Source organism: Cebus imitator, unplaced genomic scaffold, assembly GCF_001604975.1.
Source record: "Cebus imitator isolate Cc_AM_T3 unplaced genomic scaffold, Cebus_imitator-1.0 Scaffold154, whole genome shotgun sequence".
Taxonomy (NCBI): domain Eukaryota; kingdom Metazoa; phylum Chordata; class Mammalia; order Primates; family Cebidae; genus Cebus; species Cebus imitator.
Genome location: NW_016107469.1, coordinates 3,854,613 through 3,881,462, shown reverse-complemented (window position 1 = coordinate 3,881,462; position 26,850 = coordinate 3,854,613). Strand labels below are relative to the sequence as shown.

The window sequence follows — 26,850 nt, the reverse complement described above, 5'->3', positions numbered from 1 at the left end:
CACCCATGTTGTTGTGTGTATCAGGAGTTTATTTTTCCTGTTTACTGCTGAGTAATTATTCATTACTTGGCAATACTACAATTTTTGATGGGCATTTTTGTTGTTTTGAGTTCTGGGCTACTACAAATAAGGCTGCTATGATCATTTGTATACAAGTTTTGTATGGACGTATGTTTTAATTTCTTTTAGAAAAATACATAGGAGTGGAATGACTGGATCATATGGTATGTGTATGTTTCACTTTTTAAGGAATGACCTGTTTTCCAAAGTGGTTGTTTTGCATTTCCATCAACAGTGCCAACACCTGATATGGACAGTGTTATAAAAGTTAGCCATTCTAATAGATATTCAGTGGTATTTCATTGTGATTTTAATTTATATTTCTTTGATGACTAATGATGTTGAACACTTTTTCATGTGCTGATTTGCCATCCACACAGGTCCTTTGGTGAAATGACCATTTGTATTTTGTCCATTGAAAAATTGGGATTGTGGTTTTACTATTAAGTTTTGAGAGTTCTTTATATACTCTGGATGCAAGTTCTTTATCAGTTATGGCATCTGCAAATATTTTCTCCCAGACTGTATATTTTTTTTTTACATTCCTTTAAGGTTGCCTTTCACTGTTTAAAGAGAAAACATTTGTAATTTTTATATTGACACATCATACATCATATTTTGAGGGCACATGTGATTTTGATACATGCATACAATGTGTAATGGTCAACTCAGGGTAATTGGGATAAGAAGTTTGCAATTTTCAAAGTCCAATTTATCTTGTTTTTCTTCTATGGAGCATATTTTGGGTGTCATCTCTTAGAAATCTTTGCTTAACCCAAGGTCACAATTATTTTCTTCCTTTTTTTTTTAAGTTTTATACTTTTAAGTTTCACATTTAGGTCTGATACATTTTTGCAAAAAGTACAAGATATGGTTGAAGATTTATTTCTTTTGATATGGATATGCAGTTGTTCCAGCACTGTTTGTTGAATAGACTGTCTTTTCACCACTGACTTGCCTTTCCACGTTTGTGAAAAATTAGTTGTCCTTGTATGTGTGGGTCTATGTTGGACTCTCTAATCTGTTCCTTTGTGTACTGATTTTAATGACAGAATCGGAACTAATCCATTTTTAAGATACATTTGGGAAAGAATGAGAACAAAATTGTGTGATAATAGAATTTCATTACAGTGGAGACAGTCACAGGAGCTGGATCTTCATCCTTGACATGTCACGTCTCCTCCCAAGCATGTGAGATAAAGGGTCAGATAACAGCAGTAAAAACCTAGAAAACAAATAACAAAAAGAAACATAAATGTTCTTCTATTCTGTGGAGTTGCTATTGTGTAGGTGTCCATAGCCCAGCGACAGGAAATAGAGGTTAGCATTATTCAGGAGCACAAATAATGTCTTTGTTTTTCTCACATCTGATAAAGAGAGACCTGCTTGCTAAAATGGAAATATTAAATAGAAAGTATCTTCAAGCTGTTAATAAATTATGCTTACAAAAAGAATAGTAATAAAACATTGGTTGTTATGATGTTATTGTTAATAGTAATAAATAAAACATTGGTTGATTTATAATGTTTTAAACCATAGCAATGGTTTTCAAAGCAAAAATATTTCATTTCATGCTTATTCCAATAATAAGGATATACTCAAATGAACAGAATATGGTGTGTGGTTTTAGATTTTTATTTTCTAAAGAAATATTTCTGAATTGCATTTCTTGCACTATAACCTTAACTGCATGGAGTTTAAAAGGGAAATTACAATTCATACAATGGAAAATAAGGAATATTAGCTCCTAATTTGGATATTTAATGTAGCACTATTTTTTTAAAAATGTAATTGTTATGTAAAAATTACATGTATTTTTGCCATATAACATGATGTTTTGGCGTATGTATACATTATTGAATGACTAAATCAAGCATTTTAACATATGTATTACCTCAAATACTTATTTTTTTCTGGTGAGAACACTCTAAATATACTCTCTTACCTCCCTCCTGTCTAACTGAAATGTTGTATCTTTTGAACAGTACCTCCTCAAACCCCTAACTCCCAATCGTCTAGTAACCGCCATTTTACTCTTTGTTTCTATGAATTTGACATTTTTATGCTCTACATGTAACTGAGATCACATGAGATTTGTCTTTCTGTACCTGGCTTATTTCACTTAGCATATTGTTCTCTAGATTGTCATATGTTGCCACAAATGACATGATTTCCCTTTTTAAAGGCCAAACAATATTTTATGGTGTATATATACCACATTTTCTTCATCCATTCATCAATTGATGAACACTTAGGTTTAATTCCATATCTTGGCTATTGTACGTAATGCTGCAATGGACATGGGAGTTCAGATATGTCTGCAATATATTGATTTCATATCCTATGGATATATACTCAGTAGTGGGGTTACCAGATCATATGGTAGTTCCATTTTTATGGTAGTTTTGAGGAATGTTCATACTGTTTTCCATAAGGGGTATACTAATTCACATTATCAGCAACAGTTTACAAGGGTTAACTTTTCTGCACATCCTCTCCAACTTATCTTTTGTCTTTTTGGTAATAGCTATTCTAACAAGAGTGAAACAATATCCCATTATGGTTTTAATTTGCATTTACCTGATGATTGGTGATGTCAAGCATTTTTTCATATACCTGTTGTCCATTTGTATGCCTTTTGAACAACATCTCTGAATTATTTGCCCATTTTAAAAAATTATTTTTTTTTAAATTACTGAGTTGTTTGAGTTCCTTACATATTTTGAATATTTAATCCCTTATTGTATGTATGGTTTGCAAATGTATTCAGCCATTCCATATGTTGCCTCTTCACTTGTTTATTTCCTTTATTGTACAAAAACTTTCTAGTTTGATGTGATGCATTTTGTCTATTTTTGCTTTTGTTGCTAATGCTAGTTTTCAATGTGCAAACAGCATACACTCTTCAAAAATATAAAACCACATCACAGAGGAATGCTTTTACAAGGGTAATCAAGAATCTTTTGCCTGTTGCACTCATCTGAAGAATTTTCATCCTAAAATTCAAATAAAGCAAACCTTTTTATTGCAAGTTTGAAAGTATTATATTTAGTTTTACTAAAAAGGAAGGAAAAATCCAAATGCTTTGAAAAGTGAACAATGTTTATTATATATAGATAGACAGGTGTATCTTATATACATATGATACATATGTATATATCTCATATATGACATATATCTTATGTGATATCTTATATATCTCATATCTATCTGTCTATTGACCTTTTCAGTGGTTATTTCCACATTTTGCAATTTATTTGGAGAAAGAAGAAGCCGAAAGTGACATTTTCTGCTAATTTTTGTCCAGAATATCCAAATACATTTAATTAATTTCATTAGGTACCTCCTCTGTGAAAAAAATTAGTTCTTCTCCATTCTGGCAGACGTTTCTATGAAAGTATATGTTTACTATGTAGTGTAGACTAATGTTGCAGCAAATTGACTATTGATACTTTCAAGGTGATAATAGCTAACACTTCACAATTCTCCAAGAAGTGAGTAAACAAACAAGATGTCAATGAACTAATTGTCCTTTTGGTTAAAAAAAAATCTGCTTCTTAGAGAAAGAAGAAATAAAGGTATATGTTCTGTAGATTCATTACTTTGATTTAGCAACTATCTTAAAACAAATGTAAACAAAATTTTAAAATCATGATATTGACCAGGTTTCTCTGTCTTCTCTTATAACCGGTGTTTATCTATCTAAAAGAATAAGAATTTTTTTGTTGTTGTTTAGAGGTAACTATATACCTTAATTAACACTGTTTCATTATCTACATCATGAGATTATGTTTAGCCTTTTTTGTAAGAAATATTAAATATGACAGAAAAGATAATTACATAAATGATTAGGCTAGTTGACCAATCTGCTTGTAGCAGCATCCAAACTGCTCCTTAGCCTCTCAGATATGCTATACATGGTTCTTTGAAAGGTCTTTCTGAAAACACTTATATCCTTGCTCTAATCCCAAACTTTTAGTGATACTCCACTGTCTTGAATCAAACAAGTGTATAAGTACAAGCTATGTCTTTCACCTTCCAGTGACCTTGGGCAAACTTGTTAACTCTCTATGCCTCAATTTTCTTATCTGTAGAATGGGGATAATGATAATACCATCTCATAGAGCAATGGTGAGCTTGAAATGACATAATACATGTAAAACTCTTATAACGTAGTGCATGTTCAATCAGTTTTTACTTATCTCGTCGAGGAATACTTATCCAATGGAACGTAGTTCTTTAACTCTTCCTTTCCTTCAGGGCTTATTTGCTTAGAGTGTGTTACATTTTTCTATGCTTTATGATAAACATTATAACAGAGCCACATAAGTCGTTTATTATGTGTGCACGCAATGTTATTTTCCTGTGTATATTTTAAGTTTACCTAGGACTGGGACCAAGATATTTTCTTATTTATAATCCCTTGTTCTTGCTCAGAGTATTGCTGTGCACAAGAACACATTTAATACTGTACTAATTAACTTCTTGAATAAATGAACCGGCTTCCTCACAGCAGTACCTTTTTNTTGTCCAGGCTGGAGTGCAACAGCATGATCTTGGCTCACTGCAGCCTCCGACTCCCGAGTTCAAGAGATTCTTCTACCTCAGCCTCCCAAGAAGCTGGGATTATAGGTGTTTGCCACCATACCCGGCTAATTTTTGTATTTTTAGTGGAGATGGGGTTTCTCCATGTTGGTCAGGCTGGTCTTGAACTCCTCACTTCAAGTGATCCACCCGCCTCAGCCTCCCAAAGTGCTGGGATTACAGGTATGAGTCACTGCACTCAACCAGCAGTACCATTTTTACTTGCTGTCCAAATAAAATTTGTTTTTAGCCTTTAATTGCATCCTAATTTTATTTAACAATTGTCTCTTAATTGTGCCCAAATTAGCGATACATATCTGTCATGCAACAAATTACATTAGTTTACTAAATTTTCAGGCTTTAAAGAATTGGTGTTTTAACAACCAACTTCTAAAACTTATAAATAGTAATACCTCACAGACTATTAATTGTTAGGAGGACACACAGAATCTTCAGAAAAAAAATTTCAGAATCTAATGATGATCCACATTTAATATTAAATTAAAATGTCTGTCTACTTAACACTTTTATTTCATTAGTATTTTCTTTCTAAAGGGCAATACTCCTAGATAATAATTATTGCAAAATTGCTTTACATATAATGAGCATGTAAAGGAAAATATAGATCAAATTACCAGAGCTTCTCATGTTAATTAATAGTACTCTGAATGTCTCATAAAATGGCTACCCTGATGACCCAGTTACCTTTATTCTTATCAGAATCTGTTGCTTGAATTAAGCATCAACAAACTTGCCATGTTGCATTTTCCTATCTCATAGATTACTAAAAACAACTTCCCTCCAATTTCTTTATTGTTTAAAAGATACTTTTCTTTGGAAAGTCAAATCATAGTTCTATTTGTAGTTTTTGAGGCACCTCCATACTGTTCTTCATAGAGGCTGTACTAGTTCACATTCCTATCTAAAGTGTGTAAGAGTTCCCTTTTCTATGCATCATCACCTGCATTTGTTATTTTTTATCTTTTTTATTATAGCCATCCTAACTGGGGTGAGATGATATCTCATTGTGGTTTTGATTTGCATTTCCCTGATGATTAGTGATGTTGAACATTTTTTTAATATAAATTTTGGCCATTTGTATGTCTTCTTTTGAAATGTCTGTTCAGATAATTTGCCAATTTTTGAAATTGAATTTTTTGGCTGTTTTGAGTTCTTTGTATATTCTGGATATTAATTCCCTGATTGGATGAATAGTTTGCAATTATTTTCTCCCATTCTCTAGGTTGACTTTTCACATTGTTGATTGTTTCTTTTCCTGTGCATAATCTGTTTAGTTTGATATAGTCTCATTTGTTTGCTTTTTCGTTTGTTGCCTGTGTTTTTGAGGTCTTATTCCTAAAGTCTTTTCCAAAACCAGTTTCCTGAAGCATTTACTTCATGTTTCCTTGTAATAGTTGTATAGTCTTGTGTCTTACATTTAAGTCTGATCCATTTTGAGTTTATTGTTGTATAGTGAGAGAGGTGTGGGAGTCTAGTTTCATTCTTCTGCCTATGGTTATCCAATTTTCCCAGAGCTATTTATTGAAGAGTCGGCCCTTTCCCAATTGGTGTTCTTGGTGTCTTTGTCAAAAATCAGTTGGCTGTAGATATGTGGATTAATTTTTTTATTTTCTGTTCTGTTCTATTGAACTATGTGCCTCTTTTTATGCCCGAAGTCAAAACTTTTTAATACAAAAATCAGTTATTAAAACATTTAGATGGTTGGGAAAATGCCAGAAACCAGAGCTTAAGGACACATCTGCCTTGGTAACTTAGACCCAAAGAGCTGGTTGTCAACTTGTAAAAACGATGTTTGTAATAGAGTGCCAAATGAAAACAGCAAGTAGTGAGACAGTATCTTTTATTTGATCCCATCTATATAAAAAGTATGGATGTATATTTGTTATATGCATGTGTGTTTGTTTTCATTTACATATAAAAATTTATGACAATAATACACTGAACTAGTGTAAAAGTACACCGAACTTTTTATTTTCTATTCTGAATCACTTTTTGAATTTTTAAAACAAGCATGTGTCATTTTTATAATTAAAAAACAAATATTTAAGACAATAATGAATAACATTGTTTGGTTAAATTGGGTCATTCTTTGGTGAGAGTTTATATAGAGAGCTGAAATAGTATTTCAGTTACCACTTTTGCAAAGTAGGAACTATCTTTCGCTTGAACAGCACTCATATAGGCTGGTCTGATGTATCATCATAATGGGTGCCATGTAAATTGTATCATTTTTAAGGAGATTATGCTTTATTCTGATTGGTAGTTGAAGCTTTTACATAGTTGTTCTTTCCAAAAAGCATAGTATTTTCTTGGGATGACAATAACATTATGTTCACAGTCTAAGTTCTGTGAAATTACTTTTATTTTAATTGTTTCTTCTTATTTCAAAACTTCTATTCTTTTTCTTGTTGACTTGTACAGCTGTTTTCAATGGAGAAAAATGACTCTTGCTTCTAGGGACTTTTCTTACCTGAAAACTGAAGATCGTGAATGGGCTAACCATTCTTCTGAACACTTTATTTTTACTCTTGTAGGAAAAACTTGAGCCAATTTCTACAAATGTCTACCTTAATTTTATGATATCCTTTTTTCCTGTAGTTTTGCAATGATTTGAAGAAATTTCAACCCATATTGCTTGATCATAAAATCACTAGGCAGATTGCACTTTTTCTGCAAATGATGTGCACCTAATTTAGCTGCAAATGATCTATGCTTGTTTATAAGTTTATAATGTGCTTACCAAGAGATTCTGTTTAATTCACTAAGACTTATGCTCACTGGACTGAAATTTGAAGTTGTTGGACCAAAGTTATTATAAAATAGCAAAAAGAAAAATTAATACAATGCAAATTTCAGAGAGATAGCTATGAAGACTGATAGAATATTCTAGTAATTGTTCCCTTCTACACTGTCTTACATTTCAACCATCATTTTGTTGTTTAGACTCCTGTCATTTCCCACATGGATTATTCACCTCACCATCTTCATTTATCTTCCAACCTCAAGCTCTCTTGCTTCTCTTCCAGCCTACATACTCTGAAATTAACCCTTTTGCCAGGCACAGTGGCTCATGCCTGTAATCTCAGCACTTTGGGAGGCCAAGGCGGGCAGATCACTTGAGGTCAGGAGTTCAAGACCAGCCTGGCCAACATGGTGAAACCTGGTCTCTACTGAAAATACAAAAATTAGGTGGGCATGGTGGCAGGTGCCTGTAATTCCAGCTACTTGAGAGGCTGAGCCAGGAGAATCACTTGAACCTGTGAGGTGGAGGCTGCAGTGAGCCAAGATGGCACCACTGCACTCCAGTCAGGGTGACAGACTGAGACTCCGTGTCAAAAAAAAAAAAAAAAAAAAAAAAAAAAAAAAAAAAAAAAACCCAATAAAAAAAAAAAAAAAAAAAAAAGAAAGAAAGAAAGAAATTAACCCTTTTAAAATGTAATTTTCTTTATATCATACCCTTCTCTAAAATCTGCAGTCACTTCTCATTTAAAGCTAGCATGACATAGGGATAAGAATATCACTTTTGGAAGATTTAAATTAGAATTTAAACCTTGGCCTGCCACATAGCCTCTAGTAGGTAATTTTATACAGCTTAGAATCCAGAGTCAAACATACCCACATTTGCCACTTGCTAGCTGTGTGGCCTTGGGAATTTACTAAATTTAACAAATACACACTCTTCTTTTCAGTGAAATGTGGAAAATAATACATAGCGATGTCAATTAGGACTTTTTAGTTACAAGCAGCAGAAACAGACTGTCTAATTTGTGTAAAATTTAGTTCACTGGAAAAATATCAGGGTATCACAGAATCAGTGGGAGGCTAGTGAGCCGGGCGTGTAAACAGGCAGAAACTGAAGTAGCCATGGAGACCAAGGAAACAGGGAATATAACATGGCCCCATAGCCAGAATAGTCTAATCATGATGTTGAGACTGAGATAAACTGGAACGTCTGTCATTTTCAATTCAATTACTTGCTACTTGGCTATAAGAGGATGAGACTGTTTATCACAGTCTCACGTGACTGCTCTCAAAAGAAAATAAGAGTGCCATGAGACAGAGGAAATGGATTTCTAATATCTAATGTACAAAAGATGGCCGCTAGGCTTGTGACCCACCCGTCACATAACAGTGCTCGATAAAGGGCTATTTTAACAAGTCTAGACTCATTCATCAGGTATTCATGGCCATTCACTTTCTGGCCTCAGCCTACTTTTTCAAACTTAATTTTCCTCTGCATAAACCCTACAGTAATTCAAAAATGGAAAACAAAATATCATATGTTCTCACTTATAAGTGGGAGCTAAGTATGAAGAAGTAAAGGCATAAGAATGATACAATGGACTTTGGGGACTCGGATGGAAGGGTTGGAAGAGGTGAGGGATGAACGACTACATATTGGGTGCAGTGTACGCTGCTCAGGTGATTAGTGCACCAAAATCTCAGAAGTCACCACTAGAGAATTTATCCATGTAACCAAAGACTAGCTGTGCCTCCAAAAATATTGAAATAATCTTAAAAATGTTTTTAAAATTTAAAAAGAGGTGTGATTAGCACATAATAGTTATACATATTTACAGGTTACAATATGGTGTTTTGGTACATGTATATACATTGTATAATGATCAGCTAGGGCAATTAGCATATGTATCACCTTAAACATCATTTCTTTGTGATGAACATTCAGTAACCTTTCTTCTAGCTATTTTGAAATATACAATGTACTGTCAATAACTCTAGTCCTCTTACTATGCAGTAGAATACCAGAATTTGTTCTCCCTAACTGTAACTTTGTAACACTGATCAATCTGTTCCCATCCTTTGGCTCACTACCTTCCTCATCCTCTGGTAACCACTAATCTACTCTCTACTTCCATATGAACAACTTTTTAGATTCTACATATTAGTGAGATCATGTGGAATCTGTCTCTGGATTATTTCACGTAACATAATATTCTTCAGATTCATCCATGTTGCTGAAAATGACAGAATTTCACTCTTTTTATTGCTAAATAGCATTCCATTATGTTTGTATACCACATTTTCTTTGTCCATTCATCTGTTGATAGACATTTAGGTTGATTCCATTTCATGACTGTTGTGAAAATTGCTTCAATAAACATGGGAATATAGACACATCTTTGATATACTGATTTTCTTTATTTGGAGGGGTGGTGGGGGGGGGGGATATGTACCCAGCAGTGGGATTGATGGATCATATGGTAGTTCTATTTTTAGTTTTTTGAGTCACTACCAAACTGTTTTTACAAAATGGCCATACTAATTTACATTCCCATGAGCAGTGTGTAAGGGTTGCCTTTTCTCCAAATCTCTCACATGTTAACATTCAACTTATCTTTTCTAAGGCTTAGCTCTCCTTTTTCTGGTCCCTGGATCACTGATTTTCTGTTTTCTCGTTTTTTCTTAATCATGTATTGCTCCTTAATATCTTTTGAATGGTAGTCTTGTATCATTGTCTAACTATTTATGTGCCTTACTTTCCCTATATAGAATATAAACCCCTTGAGAGGAGAGATCATGTAGCATTTATTTATTTGTTTCCATGATAACCCAGTGTTATGTGTGTAGTAAGTGTTCATTAACTTATAATAAATGTTTTTTCATTTCATTTTTATTTCATTTCACTTTCTCAAAATCGTTTTTGCCAAATGAACTTATGAGGAATGAATGCAAGAATTTGTATCTTTAATTTAAATCACCATTAATTTAATGACCTACTATATATGTAGCACTATATTGATTGCTTTGTGGGTATAGAAAAAAACAAACTTGAAAATTGATTTAGGAGTAGTTCACAATCTAATTTAGGAGAGAAAAAAATACAAGAATGAGACACCTCCAGAGCAATTATATAAATAAGTAAAATAAATAATGCAAAAAATTTAAATATCAGTGCTAAGGATATAATAAGATGTAAATGCATGACTTAACTATATATATGTGTAGTACAAGCAGATTGCTTTGTCTGGCATAAAGGAATTATATGGGAAAATATTGAGATGATATTGGAGAATGCAAGGGTTATAAATTTAGATTTATATAATAAGTAATAGCAATAGTTTTTAAATTAATTTACAAAATTTTGATAAAAGTAATAGTTGATTAAACAAAATAAGGTCCATCTATCCAAAGGAATACTAATCTGTTATCAGTAGTGATAAATATTTATTAACTTAGAAAGATGATCATGATATAGCATTCAGTCATGCAAGCAGGTTACAAAATATTATGTATATAAACTTGTTTTTTTAAATAAAGGGTATAAATGTACATTAAAATATCTGGAAGTATAGTCAACAAGGTATTAACTATGTTCACTTATAAGCAGTGTACTCCATGGTTATTTTTTGTTTATCTGTGTTTATTTTTTTTCAGCAGATATTTTTGACTGAAAAAAAGGCTTATGTAAATTTAAAGCCATTACAAGTTTTCAAGGACTGTAGTGATATGAAAATAGAACATGAGATAGATTGCTTTAGCACCTATGCATAAGGATATAAAACCAGCAAGACCTGTTTGATCAGACAATGGAAAGGGCACATTTAAGAGATGCTTTGGAGAAAATCAGTTTTACTAGGTTTCTAATTTAATGTGGGATTAAAATAAGGAGACTGAAAATAACACTGAAGTTATGGGAAACATAGGAAATTATAGGTGTCACTAATAGGTATGGGAAAATTGAGAAGGAAAGCTTATTGAGGCAAGAGGTGGAGGGGTTAACTTTTGCTGGGAGAGTATAAGAAGTAACTGAATATATGAGATGAAAACTGGAGAAAAAGAAAGATTAGAAGTCAGGGCTGGAGATACAGACTTGGTTGTAAAGAGTGTTAGTATAGAAGTAGAAATTAGGAAAATGGGAACATACAGTGAGCCTAAAAAAAGCTAAGTAAGGACTTAAAGAAATCCACTAAATTGTTTTTATTTACTATATCCCTGTGGGCTTTTTTCTTTAAAAAACCTTTACTGAAATATAATTACAGGCCATAAATTTCACTCATTATAAGTGTAAAATTCAATAATTTTAGTAAATTTATAGAGAGTTGTGCAACCATCACCATAATTGTTAGAATTTTCCTCTCTCCCCAAAAAGTTATCTTGGGCCTCTTAGCAGTCAATCCATGTTTCCACATCGAGGCTTAAGCATACTCATCTGTTTTCTGTCTATATAAATTTGCCTTTTCTGTACATTTTGTCTAAATAGAATCATACAGTATATTCCCCATTGTGCCTAACTTCTTTCACATGTTTTTGAGGTCCAGCCATGTTATAGCATGGATCAGTAGTTTTTCTTTTTAGTTGATGAATATTATTCCATTGTATGACTATATCACATTTTATTCATGAATTTACCAGGCGATGGACATCTGGATTGTTTCCAGTTATTTTTGCTATTATGTATAATGCTACTATACATGTTTACATACATGTATTTGTGTAGACATATGTTTTTGTTTCTCATGGATATATCTCTAGGAGTAGAATTGCTGTGTTGTACAGTATATTTGTGATTAATTTGTTAGGAAACTACAATATTTTCCAATGTGGCTGTACTATATGACAATACCACCAGCAGATGCACCATGGTCTACTTTCTGTGCATTCCCATCAACACTTGATATAGTTTGCCTTTTTTATTATGGCCATCCTAGTGTATGTGTAGTAGTTTCTTGTGGGAGTTCCGATTTGCATTTCACTAATGACAAATGATGTTGAACATATTTTCATATCCCTTTTAACCATTTGTGTATTTTCTTTGAAGAAATGTTCATTCAAATTATTTGCCAATTTTTAATGTTTTGGTCTTAATAATTATTGACTTGTAAGACATTTTTAAATATTCTGGATATGATCAGATGTATGATTTGCAATATTTTCTCATAGGGCGTGGCTTATGTTCTTTTAATGATGACTTTTGAGGAGCACTAGTTGATGAAGTCCAATTTATAAATTTTTCTTCTATGGAACATGCTTTCAACATTTTACCTAGGAACTCTTTGCCCAAACTCAACTCATGAAAATGTTCTCCTATATTCTCTTCTGAAATTTTATAATTTTAACTCTTACCCTTAGGTCTTACATTTAGGTCTGTGATCTATTTTGAGTTATTTTTTTGTATATGGTGTTAAGTGTCTAATTTCTTTCTTTTTAAAAAAGATGGATATACAATTGTCCATTTGCTGAAAAGACTATCCTTTTCACCACTGAATTGTCTTTGTACTTTTGTAGAAAATCAATTGACCATAAATGTATGGATTAATTTTTAAACTATCAATCCTGCTCCACTTATTTATATGCCAACGTCACATTATCTTAACAGTGGCATTATAGTAAGTTTTGAAATAAGAAAGTATGAGTCATCTAATTTTACTCTACTTTTTCAAGATTGTTTCAGCTATTCTGGATCCTTTATATTTTTATATGAATTTTTCAATCAATGTGTCAGTTTTAGGATCAACTTGTCAATTTCTTTGAAGAAGCCAGCTGGTATTTTTATAGGGGTTGTATTTAACCTATCAATCAAACTGGGGAGAATTGCCATGTTGACAGTGTTGACCCTTCCAACCCAAGAGTATGAAATGTCTCTACATTTAGTTAAATATTCTTTAATTTCTTTCAGTAATGTTTTGTGGTTTTCAGTGTATGAGTCCTGGCAGAACCTCTGAGCTAAATGAGCTGGGGATGGGAAATATGGGAGCAGCTTTAGGCCACAGTTACCTACTATGCTTATCCCAAAGTCAGAGATTTTTCAAGCATAATTGCTTCTGAGATGGAGGTATGTTTTTGGTTAATTTCCAGACTACCAAAATGGTTGCTTCTGTTAATTTTTTCCAGGCTTATACAGGTTGGATATTCCTTTTCCAAAATGCTTGTGACCAGACGTGTTTCAGATTTGGGATTTTTTGGATTTTGAAGTATTTGCATTATACTTACCAGTTCCATAGCCCTAATGAAAAATTCAAAATCCAAAATATTCCAACAAATATTTCCTGTGAATGTCATGTTGCCACTCAGAACCTTTTGGGTTTTGAAGCACTTTGGATTTCTGATGTTTAGATTAGGCATACTTAACCACTAGTACTTTTGGGGGGAAAGGATTTCCTGATCTTCTTAGCCAGTCATAACTGGATGCCATCTGTGTATTTTTATGAGAATTTACGTTCCAAGTAATTCTAGCTCCAAATGCTCAGTAACATAATATGTATTGAGATGCCAATTCATTCAAAAAACATGTAAACTACCACTTTTCTTATAAAGACAAAACATTTAGGTTACTGAATAGTTTCCTTTTTTGCATTGAATAGACTCTGTGTTTAGCATTGTGATGAAACAGTTACTGAGACTGGCTATGTAATTTAAACAAACAAACAGATTTATTCCAGCACTTCTTATATGTTTAATACCACAGGAAATAATGGATAAATAACTCATCATTGCTACCCTAAGGATCATGTAGACTGGGTAGTAGTTATGTGCTGCCATTGAACCATTATGGCACTGTCATAGTTTTAATTATGTAGTTACTTGTGATTTATTTAATATGAACAGCCATAAAATCTATGAGGTTAGGAACCATGATTGTATTGTTTACTTTCATGTTGTAAGCATTTCCTAGCACAGTGTTTGGAACATAATAGATATTCCATAAATATTGTTTGAATAAATGAGTGAACAACATATAATGGATATATAGGGCAGAAGGAAATTATTTCCTACTAAGAGGATCAGAGAAGTCAGGGATTAAAGGAAAGGTTTCCAGCCAAAGGAAACAACATGATTGTTTATAGTCAAAGAGTTAGAAAAGACACAGAAATATTTGAGGAACAGTAGGGTATTTCCTATAGCTGTAGCATAGGAGTCATAGTGATGAGTCAAGGAAGAAAAGAGAATAAGAGGAAGAAAGTTAAGGGGAGATGGATTTGGAGAAACAAGTGGAAGCCAGGGTCTTTTTGCCAAACTAATGACATTTTAAAAAGTCAGGGTTTTATTTTAAGGTAGGTAACTAGAGTTGGCAGTATGGAAGATGGACTGCACACCAAAAAGAATAAATAATATGTATGTAAGCTGGGCAAACCCAGTGTACAATATTTGCATAGCTATCTGTATTATTTATAGGATCCTCCTAAAAGCTTACCTGTGAGCGTGTGTGTGTGTGTGTGTGTGTGTGTGTGTGTATAATATCACTGAGATATATATTCTTTAATTTCAAAATTTGCTTTGGAATTTTTGTTAAATAAACCTATATGGTCCTCCCTTTATATCCTTTTGACAGCATGATAATTCTTAATATTAACAATTCTGACAGTATGAAATTACATCAATTCTTAATATTAACCATTCTAACAATATGAAATTACATCAGTTTAACACATTTGTCTTTTTGAAGTGTGCTCATATCAGTACCATATTTGATTTTCACAAAAACCCACAAGCTAGAGACAGGGTTTTTCATTTTACCAATGTGAAGACTATCCTAATAAAGACTAAAAGATCGGTCTATGGTTTCACAACTATTAAAACTTGAGCTGAAACATTAAAACCCTTTTTGAAGTCCAAAGCCCTTCTAAAGATAGCATGCATCCATGCATTTTAGTACTAATTTTACTGTTTTTGCTTTTTGTAACTAATGTTTCTTATAAAAGTTTTCTAACAAAGTTTTAACTTTGCAGTAACAACAAGGTTAACATTCGCTTGTTTCAAATTGCTCTTTTGAGATATTTACACAGTGTAAAATTTTGAACAAAGAATTATCTAGATAATAGATTATGAATATAATCTTTGTTAAGATTAAAATGTTTATTATTATCCAGTGCAATAAAGCACATGTATTTTAGACCTTTTAAAAAACCCAGGGTATTTTTTTTTTTAAGGGAAAGAACAAGTGAGCTCAGAAAAATAACATTGGGTTGTCAGCACAAGGGATCATCTTGTATGTTTAGAAGGAGAGAGATTAAGATAAGCAGAGGTAGAAATGCAAAATGCAGACAAAAAATGTCAATATTACAGAGCATCTTTTGAGAAAGATATTACATGCTTGTTTATAATATTTTCATTTGGAATGTCTTTTGATGCAGTAAACCACTTTGAAAATATTCTCCAGTTAATATAACACAATGGAAAACTTCTGCCGTGGTATTTTTACAATTAGCAGACATTATACTAAACAATCTTGAGATCTCTTTAAAAGTTGATTGCTTGTATTTTTAAAATTCATTGTATCATGTGAAATCACTACAAAGGAGTCAGAAATACAAGGCGAAATTAAGAAAAATTTAAATCTCCTGTAAAATAAAACACCTGCAAAATTAACCCAAGAGAAGGCTGATGAGTAGATGATTCACTTTGGAAATGCTCAGTTTTGGTTGAGTCTAAAGGAGACACAAATAGACCGTGATTATAAATTGAAAAAGTAAAATCTAATCATTTAACAGGAGAGTGAATTATCAGAAAGAAAATTGCTCCATTAGGGAAAATGAGAGAGCTAGTTGCAGGCTTCCAGCACTGTCAAGAAAGAGAGTGCCATGATTAGTAGATTGGAATATTCCGGTCTCCTTCTCAATGATGGAGATGGGTAAATACATCAAATTAAACCTTGAGGCAGTGATCATTAAGAAAATCTACTGACTCCCTTTTTAATGATTCCAGGCTTACCAAGGAAAACTCTGATTATGATTTTTATGTATGATATACATACAAAAGTATGTATATCCTCTAACAGAGACAGAATATGTTGGTTGTCCAACTAACATTCCTGTGTTTATACTATTTTCAGTATAAGCTATTACCTGGGCATTTTAATTTATACTTAAATATCTTTTGACTTTAGATAGAGAGAATAACTCTCACTACTCCTGATGCTACTGGCTAGCCTAGAACTCCTGAATAGCAGTGTCTAATTGGAAGGAAATAAATATTATGTCTATATAGAAGGGCATGTAGGTGACAACATCCATCTGTTTGCAGTTGATAAAAGAACTAGGTGATGATAGAGAATAAACATATTTTTCCTGTTCTCTGTATTGTTTTTACATGATATTTTTCCTATTTCAATGGTTTCCAGACTTTAGTTTCTACCATAATCACCTGAAGACTTTTTTTCTTTTTTCTTTTTTTTTTTTTTTTTTTTTTTTTTTTTTTTTTTTTTTTTTTTTTTTTTTTTTTGAGGCGGAGTCTTGTTCTTTCCGCCTAGGCTGAAGTGCAATGGCATAATCTCAGCTCACTGCAACCTCTGCCTCCCGGGATCAAGAGATTCTCCTACCTCAGTCTCCAGAGTAGCTAGGATTACAGGCACATGGCACCACACCTGGCTAATTTTTGTAGTTTTAGTAGAGATGGGGTTTCACCATGTTGGCCAGGCTGGTCTCAAACTCCTGACCTCAGGTGATATGCCCGCCTTGGACTCCAAAAATCTTGGGATTACAGGCATGAGCCACCATGCCCGGACCCTGAAGACATTTTTTAAATTGCTAGGTCTTACTCCCAGAGATTCTGATATACTTGGTCTGGGATGAAACACGAGAATCTGGATTTTTAAACATCACTCTGTATAATTCTCATCCTGCAGATTAATAAGCTATGAGCAGCACTCTTCTGCAGAGGAGAACTTTCTTAAAGGGATGGATCTTAAAGGGATGGTTCAGTGGTGGGCAAAATTTCATGGGTTACTGTTAGCTTTCTGTTAACTGACTGAATTGATAACATTCTAACCAGTTCCAAGCCTTTGGTTGATCAGAACTGTGTATTCAAATCACAACAAGCATTGAGGAAGTAACAGGTAGCTTGATAAGAATGACTGATTTGGGTTGGGGCTAGGGCAAAATGAAATGGCTGCCAGCTTCACGGTGCCATGTGTTTGGAGGTGAAGAACAGAAAATAAAATCCTTTGAAGGGGACCTCTCTGTTCTGTAGCAGAATTAAATAGGTGTCGATGCCAAAGAGTGGCCTGGAAGGCAGTATCCCATTAGAATCGCCATCATCTTCTCATAGCCACCTCAAAACAATTTAAGTAAAAATAACGTGCCTCTTATGGAAGTACCAGTGTCCTTTCTCTCGGACCCAGATTACTGCCTCTAAAACTTCTCTGATACAAGATCTTGGCACTTCTTCAGGAAATGAACAGTTATTTAATTGAAGATTTACAGTTAGAATAGGATTAGAGACATAGGGGAAGGGGGAACTAAGAGCTGGAAATTGCTTAAGAGTAGCATAGGCTAGGGTTACAACCAGGAAGTGTCCAAAACTAGGGTTTGGATTCATCGGACTTCAAAGTCTATATATCCCTTCATTTGATTTTTCTAATTTTAATGTGTATAAGAATCACCCAGAGATCATGTTCAAAATATAAATTCATGACCAGTCCCCAAAACTATGATTTAGAAGATATTCTGTAAAATCAAAACTCTATATTTTTAATAAATATAGGTAGGTTATATATATAGTCAATTAATACTTTGACATATTAAAAATAAAAATATGCTTTTAATAAAAGTAAGGCAGGTGGTTCATGGATATTATTTGAGCAACAAATTTTCAGGGCAAAGTTTCTCAAACTTTATAGCCTCAGGATTTCTTTACACTATTACAAATTACCAAGAACCTTAAAAAGCATTTATTTATGTGGTAAATAATATCTGATATATAGTAACATTTGATATTTGTGGTGTTAAAAGTAAAACTGAGAAATGTTTACAATGTTTAACTCATTTGAAAATACCAAGAATAAACCCATTACCTGTTAGCCAAGTAACACTTTATAAAATATAACTATATTTTCCAAATTAAAAACGTTTAGTGAAAACAAGACATGCTATTGCATATTTTTAAATATCTTTAGTGCCTCACTCAATAATTCTCTTATCAGTTTCCACATTCAGTCTGTTACAATATGATGTTTTAGTTGAAGTACAGGAAGAAAATCAGACCTTACAAAAATACATAGTTAGAAAAATGAGAACTTTGGAGACTCCCTGAAAGGATCTTGAAGATCCCCATGGTCATGGGACCATATTTTATGTTCCTGTTTCATCGGTATTCTGTTATTAGAAAGTTCTATATTCATCAGGCTTTGCTGGCAATCAAAGTTTAGGGACACTAAGGAGCATTAAAAATGAATTTATTTCTTCATTACTTAAGGTGGGGAAAATTATTTCATAAATATTACCCCAGTTGCTCTTTTATTAATTTACTTTATTAGGTTTAAAGCAGTATTGAAATATAAAATAGAAGTGTAGGTGATGGGGAAGAATTTTGTTTAAAGAAATTGGGTTTCAGAACAATGATTAGATTGAGGGTAAAGTGGTTTCAATAGGCAGTGAGGAAAGAATACATTAGGTAAACAATTACAGGTAGAAAATGTGGGAGAGCAGGGAGCAATCTTAATTATAGTACATAGTTGTTTACAATTGAATAAATAACAATAATGGTAAGGAAGTGCTATCATAACTTTCTAAAAAGGATGATTAGTTTGGTTGATAAAACAACATTTTGTTCTGGTCATATACCTCTTCAAATTTTGTTACTTTTTTTTGTTACTCTAAGTTTTAGTTCTATAACCTAAAACTTACTGCCATGCTAGTGTAATAACTTTGACAAACATTATCTCATTTCTCATTTATCTATGGTAAAAGTGGAAGAATCTGAAAAGGAGCCAGGAAAGAAGCAACTGGAAAAAGTGAGCGGAAAACCTAAAGTGTGTGTTATCCTGGAAGCCATTTGAGGTAAGTGTTTCAAGGAGGAGGGAGTGATCTACTCTGTCAAATTATGCTGATCCGTGAAGATAAAATGAAGAATAATAATTGATCATGAGATTTAGTGACATGGAGGTCATTGATAACCTAGACAGGAAAAGTTCCCATGGAGTGGTTGAAATGAAAGTTCCATTGCTATGAGTTTGAGAGAGACTGAGAGGAAAGGAGTTGAACACTTTGTATAAATAGCTATTTCCAGGAGTTTTGCTAAAAAGATAAGCAGAGAAATGGAGCAATAGATTTTAAAGGATATGAGGTTAATAGAGGTTGTTTCTTTTGGTTTGTAAATGAGATCAATAATAGGATGTATATTTATTTACTGTTTGGAGAGCTTCAGTGGTGAATTCTCAAGACATGAATCCTTTCCTTATAGAATCCATGATCTAGTGGGGGGAAATAGTATCAAACAAATGATTATACAAATAATTAGAGTGTAATTATCACACCTAACATTTTCAAAGACACCAAGAAAGGCTTCCCTATGTAAATGATACTAAGGTTTCACTTAGGGAGGGAATAGTATTTGCAAAGGTCTTGGGTAGAGGAAATATGGCATATCAGGGATACTGACAGAAAGAAGCTACTGAGCTTGAAGTACAGACAGAGGGGAGAACGATCATGGCAGAAGATAAAAGTGAAGAGTTAATCAGTGACTAAATTATTTAGGTTGGAGTTCATAGATTTAGTTAAGGTCTTTAGTTATTATGCCATGTACTTTAGGGATTCTTGATTTCATGAGCTGGGCATAAAAAAAGTAAACTAGCCAAAACTGAAAGGAAAAAATGGGACAGCTAGAAGGCAGAAAGGAAAGGTGAATTGCATTACCACTATTCATACTGCTGCAGACATGACATTAGTCCAAGTCTATCTGTAGCTTCATTATTAATTATTTTTTCACTATACTAAATTTATTCAATATTCATAGCATTGAGATATTTCTGTCTATCTGATCAAATCATATAGTAAGCAGGCCCAAATTTTTTGTTAATATGGCCAATAACAACAGATTGTCATTCCCTACTTAATATCCTCCAGCGACTTTCTTTTAATCTCTTAAAAATAATATATTTTCCAACTTTTTCTTATGAAATTCACAAGCACTTGAAAAACCTGAAGACTAACACCTAAATACCCACAATCTAGAGTCAAGAACTTTTATCATTTTGTTCTATTTGCTTTCTCTGTTTTGCTGCATCATTTGAAAGTAGGTTACAGACCTCATGATGCTTCATATGAACATATTGCAGCATATATTGCCTAAAAATAAGGCATTCTGTGTAATCTCAATATTACGATATTTAAACTGCTTATTTTCCTATCATCTAATGCCTAAGCAGTATGAGATATCTTAGATCCCTTCTCTCAGTTTTTAGCCATTTTATTGGAGTTTTTATAAAATGAGAATTGTTTTAAGTGCACAGTTTGATGATTTACTACAAATTTACAAAAGTTGTATAGCCATCATCTTAATCTAATTTGAGAACATTTTATTATTCTAGAAAGAAATCTCTTACACATGCTTTTCAATTCAACTGGGATTAAATCAAGGTTATGTCTCTTTAAATATTTTTCCTAAAATATTTTTTCTTTTTTTTCCATGAAATCGATTTTTAGAAGAAATCAGCTGTTTGTTTTATGTAATATTCCACATTTCAGATTTATCTGGTTGTTTCCTCATTATGTCATTTACGTTTTTTCTCTATCCCTCCACCAATTGTCATCCCCCAATATGTTCTATTAACATCCTTGTTAGACTCCTTCTGATATATTTGGAATAAAACCCAGATTTGCTAATTATTTCCCTCCCCTAACATGTAAGCCCCATAAAGCCTTCTCTAATACTAGTGTCTGGTTCACAGTAGTATCTCAATAAAAACTTGTTGAGTGAATGAATGAATTACCTACGTTCAGATTGTATATTTTTGCCATCCAGTTTCAACCTCAGCTTATGACATTTTTTCTATTTTAAATTGTATTATGATTGAAATAAAGTTACAGAACAATGATTTACTTTCTAAGCCAGTAATTCAGACTGATGAAAATCAAGTTTGCTTTCATTTTAGTATGTCATCAACACTTTAAGGATTTCTCTAATTTTTTTAAAATATTTTATTGCGTTTGAGGTTTTGGAGTACATGTGAAGAACATGTAGGATTGTTGCATAGGTACATACATGGCAATGTGGTTTGCTGCCTTCCTCCCCATCACCTATATCTGGCAGGGTTTCTCTAGTTTTTAATAAATCAAATTTATTTCCATGATGAGGAATTTAATGCTGAAACATTTTGAAACTGGCTACACCAAATAAATTGCAAGATTTTGATAGTGCTGCTTATCAGAAAACTTAGGGGAGTTATATAAGTAATCTCTATGTTTATATTCAGGGCTGTTGAGGCATTTAAGGCTAGAATTAGCTTCTCCCTAACACAGAGGAAAATGTTATCTATAGAGTTTGGAGAAACACAAGCAAATGCACTGGAATCTTCAGATTCCAGATTCAGGTAATTATATGAGCAGATTAATTCAGTATCAGTTAAAGAATGAAAAAGATTCAGAGATATCTGGGTGAAAATAACCAACTTCCCGGTATGGAATCCTCCTATATTTCTAATGACTACAAGACAACTGCTGTGGGCAATGATATTGTAAATAAGTAAAAATAACAGATAAGCTTGGAATATGTGGCATGGTGTTAAGTATCAAGTTAGCAAATTCCGTTGCTTCAGAATGCCTGCCAAAGCCATGGATACAGCGTGGTAGTCTTGGCAACGCAAGAGCCTTTACCTTTTAGATCTTTAGAGATCTGGAATCCAGTGAGGGAAAAGGAAATTACAAATGATCATCTACACATATAAATCACAGAAACATATACTATCATGCAAAGGAACACAAATACTATTAGATAATCTGGAGGATAAAAGGAAGAAACTTAAGTAGAATTTATAACTTAATACAGGCTGATTTGAATACGTTCCATTTCCTTGTGACTGATTATAGATAACAATGTTCCTTAAGCATTCCCATATTTGCAGGTATGAAGAGAGAAGGGAAAACTTTAATCAATCAATTTTAACAGCTCTAATAATCAGGTTCAGTAAGGAAAGAAGTTGAAGATAACTTAAATGGTGTTATTGAGTTTTCTGTATATTGCCACTTTCCCAGGTTACCTTCATTATTGTAAAAATTAGTTGTATACAGCCACATGGCAGTGCAGAAAAAACACTGACTAGTTTTAACTAGGCTCTCATCTCTACCCTTAGCCCATAACAGGGTTATGCTTTATATATCTGAAAATTTTAGATTGATTTGACAAATTCGCAGAATATTTTCTTTAATTTGTCCCAGTTTATAGAAACTGATCTTATCAACCCTTTAAAATTCTGTTAACATTAGGCTTTCTTCTGCCCTTTCAAAGAAGCATTTGGCCTGTCACCTTCTCAACATGAAGTGTAGTTATACAGTTGCAGATAACCATTGCATTTTCATCATAGTTCTCAGCTAGAATTCACAACCACTTTTCCTACTATAACATTATTTAATAGTACAGACTATAGATCAGGCTTCTAAGGGTCCAATCTTGACTTTAGCATTTACTAGTTATAAGACCTTGAACAGATTACCTAACCTTTCTGAGATTCAGTTTCCTTATCTGTCAAACAGGGAAGATAATTGTACCTACTTCATGGAGTTTTTGATAATTAAATGATGTAATTCATACAAATCACTTGGAACAGTACCTATTCATGTTAAGTATTGCATATTTATATTAATTATTATATACTGATTATAATAGTCATAGGCATATCAACTCTTTATAGTTATATAAACCTTTACAATTTTCAAATGGTTCCCAAAGAGTATTTCATTTGAACTTGGGGATAGGGGATGGTGTTTTAAAAGAGAATAATCATATATCAGCTCTGTTTACAGATATAAGAACTGAGACAGTGAGGTAATATGGTTTTTCTGAGAGCACTCAGCAAGTAAATGGGAGAGCTGGGCCTTCAACTTTAATGATCATTTGCTGCATCAGTGAAATTAATATAGACTGCCTAGTGAATTTTCCTAAGATGCTTTATCTCCTTTCATCCAGCCAAATCTTCCTTAGTGATCTTCCTGGAAAAGAAAAACTGCTTTTTCTCCCTCTAAGGATGAATACTGAGTGATCCCTCCACATGGTTTTCAAATTATGCCAGTTATATAAATATAGTCCTTTTTGATTCCAGTATGATAATGACAAAATAAATTTGCACAGTTTTTGATGCTTCTGACCATTCCATGCTATTATTTTCAGTAGCCAGCTATAATTTAGTTATGTTAACAAATATGCTCTGGCCTTTGGATTTTAAGGACATGTGCATATATAGTCATTTCTAATATGAGAAAATCTAAAACTCATACACGTGTATCTATCTTCAATAAATAACTGTAGTACTTTTGGCTGTTTCTCAGCCAGTATATTTGCATTAAATTCTCTGTTCTGTTTTCAGAAATACATTAAAAATTTATGTGGGGGTGGCAGTTTGCAGAAGGCAGTGATACATGTAAAAACAACTAATGCTATTTAAAGCCATGCACAAATAGATATGTTTTGAATTATGTTCACTGGGAAAAATAGTAAAGAACTCCCTTGGTATTTTGCTTCCTATGCTTAAGGCCCTATCTTTGATAAGTTGTTAGATGAGATGACAAGTGTATCTTGGCACAACTAGATGCTAGGGAAATGTTGACATATTTTAGACTGCAAATCAGTTTGTATGCACAGTGCATTGCCTCAAGGGGCATATTATGGTCCTCTACTATAAAGCATATTGCTTTACTTTAAAACTAAAATGTAAATGAAATTATAAGAAATAAATAGAAAGTCCAGTTTGATCTCACTCTGAAAGTTTGAAATAATTTTTCAATTGCATACTGGTCAAATGTGAATAAAATTGATTTTAGGTGTTCAGTGCTGAACAACACTGGCTTAATAACATTTGTAGTTTGAGGAACCTTGTCAAGGATTTCGACAAAACTTAAAAGACATTTATTAAGCAGGAACTAGTACAATGGGCATAGAACATGGGGCAAACCTTATTTGTTCAGGGTGTATTTTTATATGAGTAGTCATATCACACAGATGGAAAGAAGCCAGTATTCAGTTAGATTTGGTTCATGTCAGGTGACCTGTGGAATAGAGGGGCTGGAAGTTTTAGGATTCTAGGCCATTTTGATTATTTTATGTAAAGTCATGTCCCACCACATCTGAACACAGTGCTCTAAAGCAAAATCTGTTGTCAAGAAACAATCAAGAAAGTCGTGAGTGACTATCCAAAACATATCAAATGCATTGTCAAAACAAGTACCTTCTTGGAAAATGCTTAGTTGAATTTGATATTTATGTATATAATGGTTTTCTACAGAGGATTTCCTAAAGCATTGACACTGGAACTATAGACACTGTTGTTTTTTAGTTCATGGCTGCTTGGCTAGGGTAAAGTGCTAAAGGGACAAAACTTGTGAATTTAGTTCCTCTGAAGGCCTTTACACTGTTTTTTAGACTATACTCTTAGTCTTTCAAAGAATTTCAGAAGTATATTAAGGACAGATCCATTCTTATTACTTGAGAAATAAATGTACTTTGTCGGTGATGACTCAGTCATATCACCTAGATGTCACATTATAGTGAACACGGTGTTTTATGTATCATCTCTAAATAATTCCTGTCTGGTGCAAATTACTTAAACTTAATGTGTGATTGAATAAATTAAAAGCATTTTATATATTTTGTAACTCTGTCTGCCGAGAAGGCCTAGAAGAAATAATATCCCAATAGCAATGAGCACACCCAATGCGAAGGTCTTGTTTTCTAATAAATAGCATTCTACAGTAAAAGGAACCGGAGCTCTGTAGAAATGGCTGATTCTAGGGCTAATGCAGGGATATACAAAATGATACTGGAGCACCTTGTAAGAACCAGCAAGTAAGGGAGTACTTAAGAAACAAAATGAGGGAGTTAACATCAGAGGGACACAGGAGCTAACTAAAAGAGCTTTCAGTGGCCAAAGCTGAAAGCAACAAAATAAAATTTTAAGCAGCAAAATAAAATTGTGTTATAATATTACCCAAAGTATAAACTTAATACTCATGAATCCATACTGGTATAAATAAATGGCTTAATAAATAGGGATAAATGGAAAAATCTCCCGTGCAAATGAATTCCAGAAAATTTATGTAGGCATACTCCATCAAGATGTTGGAATGTAATTTCCTATTTAAGTGTGGGATGCACATAGTGACTTTTTTTCCCCAAAGAGTACAGTATGGAAATGGCAGGAGAATAATCTTAGAGTGGAGAAAACTGATAAATACTACTTCAGTCAGGTGATCAAGGTTAGCAACCTTAATGATAACTTAGTGGTACATACCTTTAATATGATGTGATGAGAATGATAGTTTGCCTTTGTGTTATTTCTCCCAAAACCTTACAATCTAAGTATAGCTATGATAAAAACATTAGACAAACCCAAATTGAAAAGCATTCTAGACCAAGCACTGTGGTTCACACCTGTAATCCCAGCACTTTGGAAGGCCAAGGCAGGTGGGTCACTTCAGTCCAGGAGTTCACGATCAGCCTGGGTGATATGGCGAAACCCTGTCTCTATGAAAAATTATAAAAATCAGCCAGATGTGGTTGCACGTGCCTTTAGTCTCAGCTACTCAGGAGGCTGAGGCAAGAGAATCGCTTGAGCCCAGCAGGCAGAGGTTGGAATGAGCCGATATGTTGCCACTGCACACCAGGCTGGGCAACAGAGTGAGACCCTGACTAAAAAATAAAATAAACACTCTAAAAAATATCTGATGATTACTCCTCAAGATAGTGATGGTCATCAGAAACAAATTCTGATGAACTGCCACGGTTCAGAGGAGTCTAGAAGACATGATGCCTAATTGTAATGTGGTATCATAGATGGGTTCTTGGGACAGTAAAAGGACTTAGCCAAAAACTGAGGAACTTTGAATAAAGAATGGACTTTAATTAATAATAATGTATCAGTATTGGTTCACTAGTTTTGGCAAATGTTCCATATCAATGTAAGATATTAACAGTAAGAGAAACTAGATGCAGGGGATACAGGAATCCTCTGTTCAATATTTGTAAATTTTCTGTGAATCTAAAACTATTTTAAATACAAAGTTTGTTTAAAGAATACATATCACTTGATTGCCATAAAAGCTAAACAATGTGATGATTTGTTTTTCTGAATTTAAAATTCAAAGTGTCGTACTATAGTAAGGCCAATGAGAGGGTGAAGTGTTCATTTTTTTTTTCCCCATTTATTTTATTGCATTTTAGGTTTGGGGGTACATGTGAAGAACATGCAAAATTGTTGCATAGGAACACACGTGGCAGTGTGATTTGCTGCCTTCCTCCCCA

At 33.2% G+C, this 26,850-nt stretch overlaps 1 protein-coding gene across 4 annotated transcripts in view; it reads left to right on the top strand.

Annotated features, from left to right (window-relative positions):
- FAM133A (family with sequence similarity 133 member A) overlaps positions 1 to 26,850 on the top strand; it is a 45,905-nt gene that overhangs the window by 3,863 nt on the left and 15,192 nt on the right. For 3 of the 4 annotated variants that reach the window (XM_037743790.1, XM_037743791.1, XM_017543388.2), the window contains exon 3: positions 19,311 to 19,354. The gene's annotated coding sequence lies outside the window, so the exon portion shown is untranslated. Of the gene's footprint in view, positions 1 to 3,981; positions 3,993 to 19,310; positions 19,355 to 26,850 lie in introns of those variants that run through there. The other variant, XM_037743792.1, reaches the window with a different exon arrangement.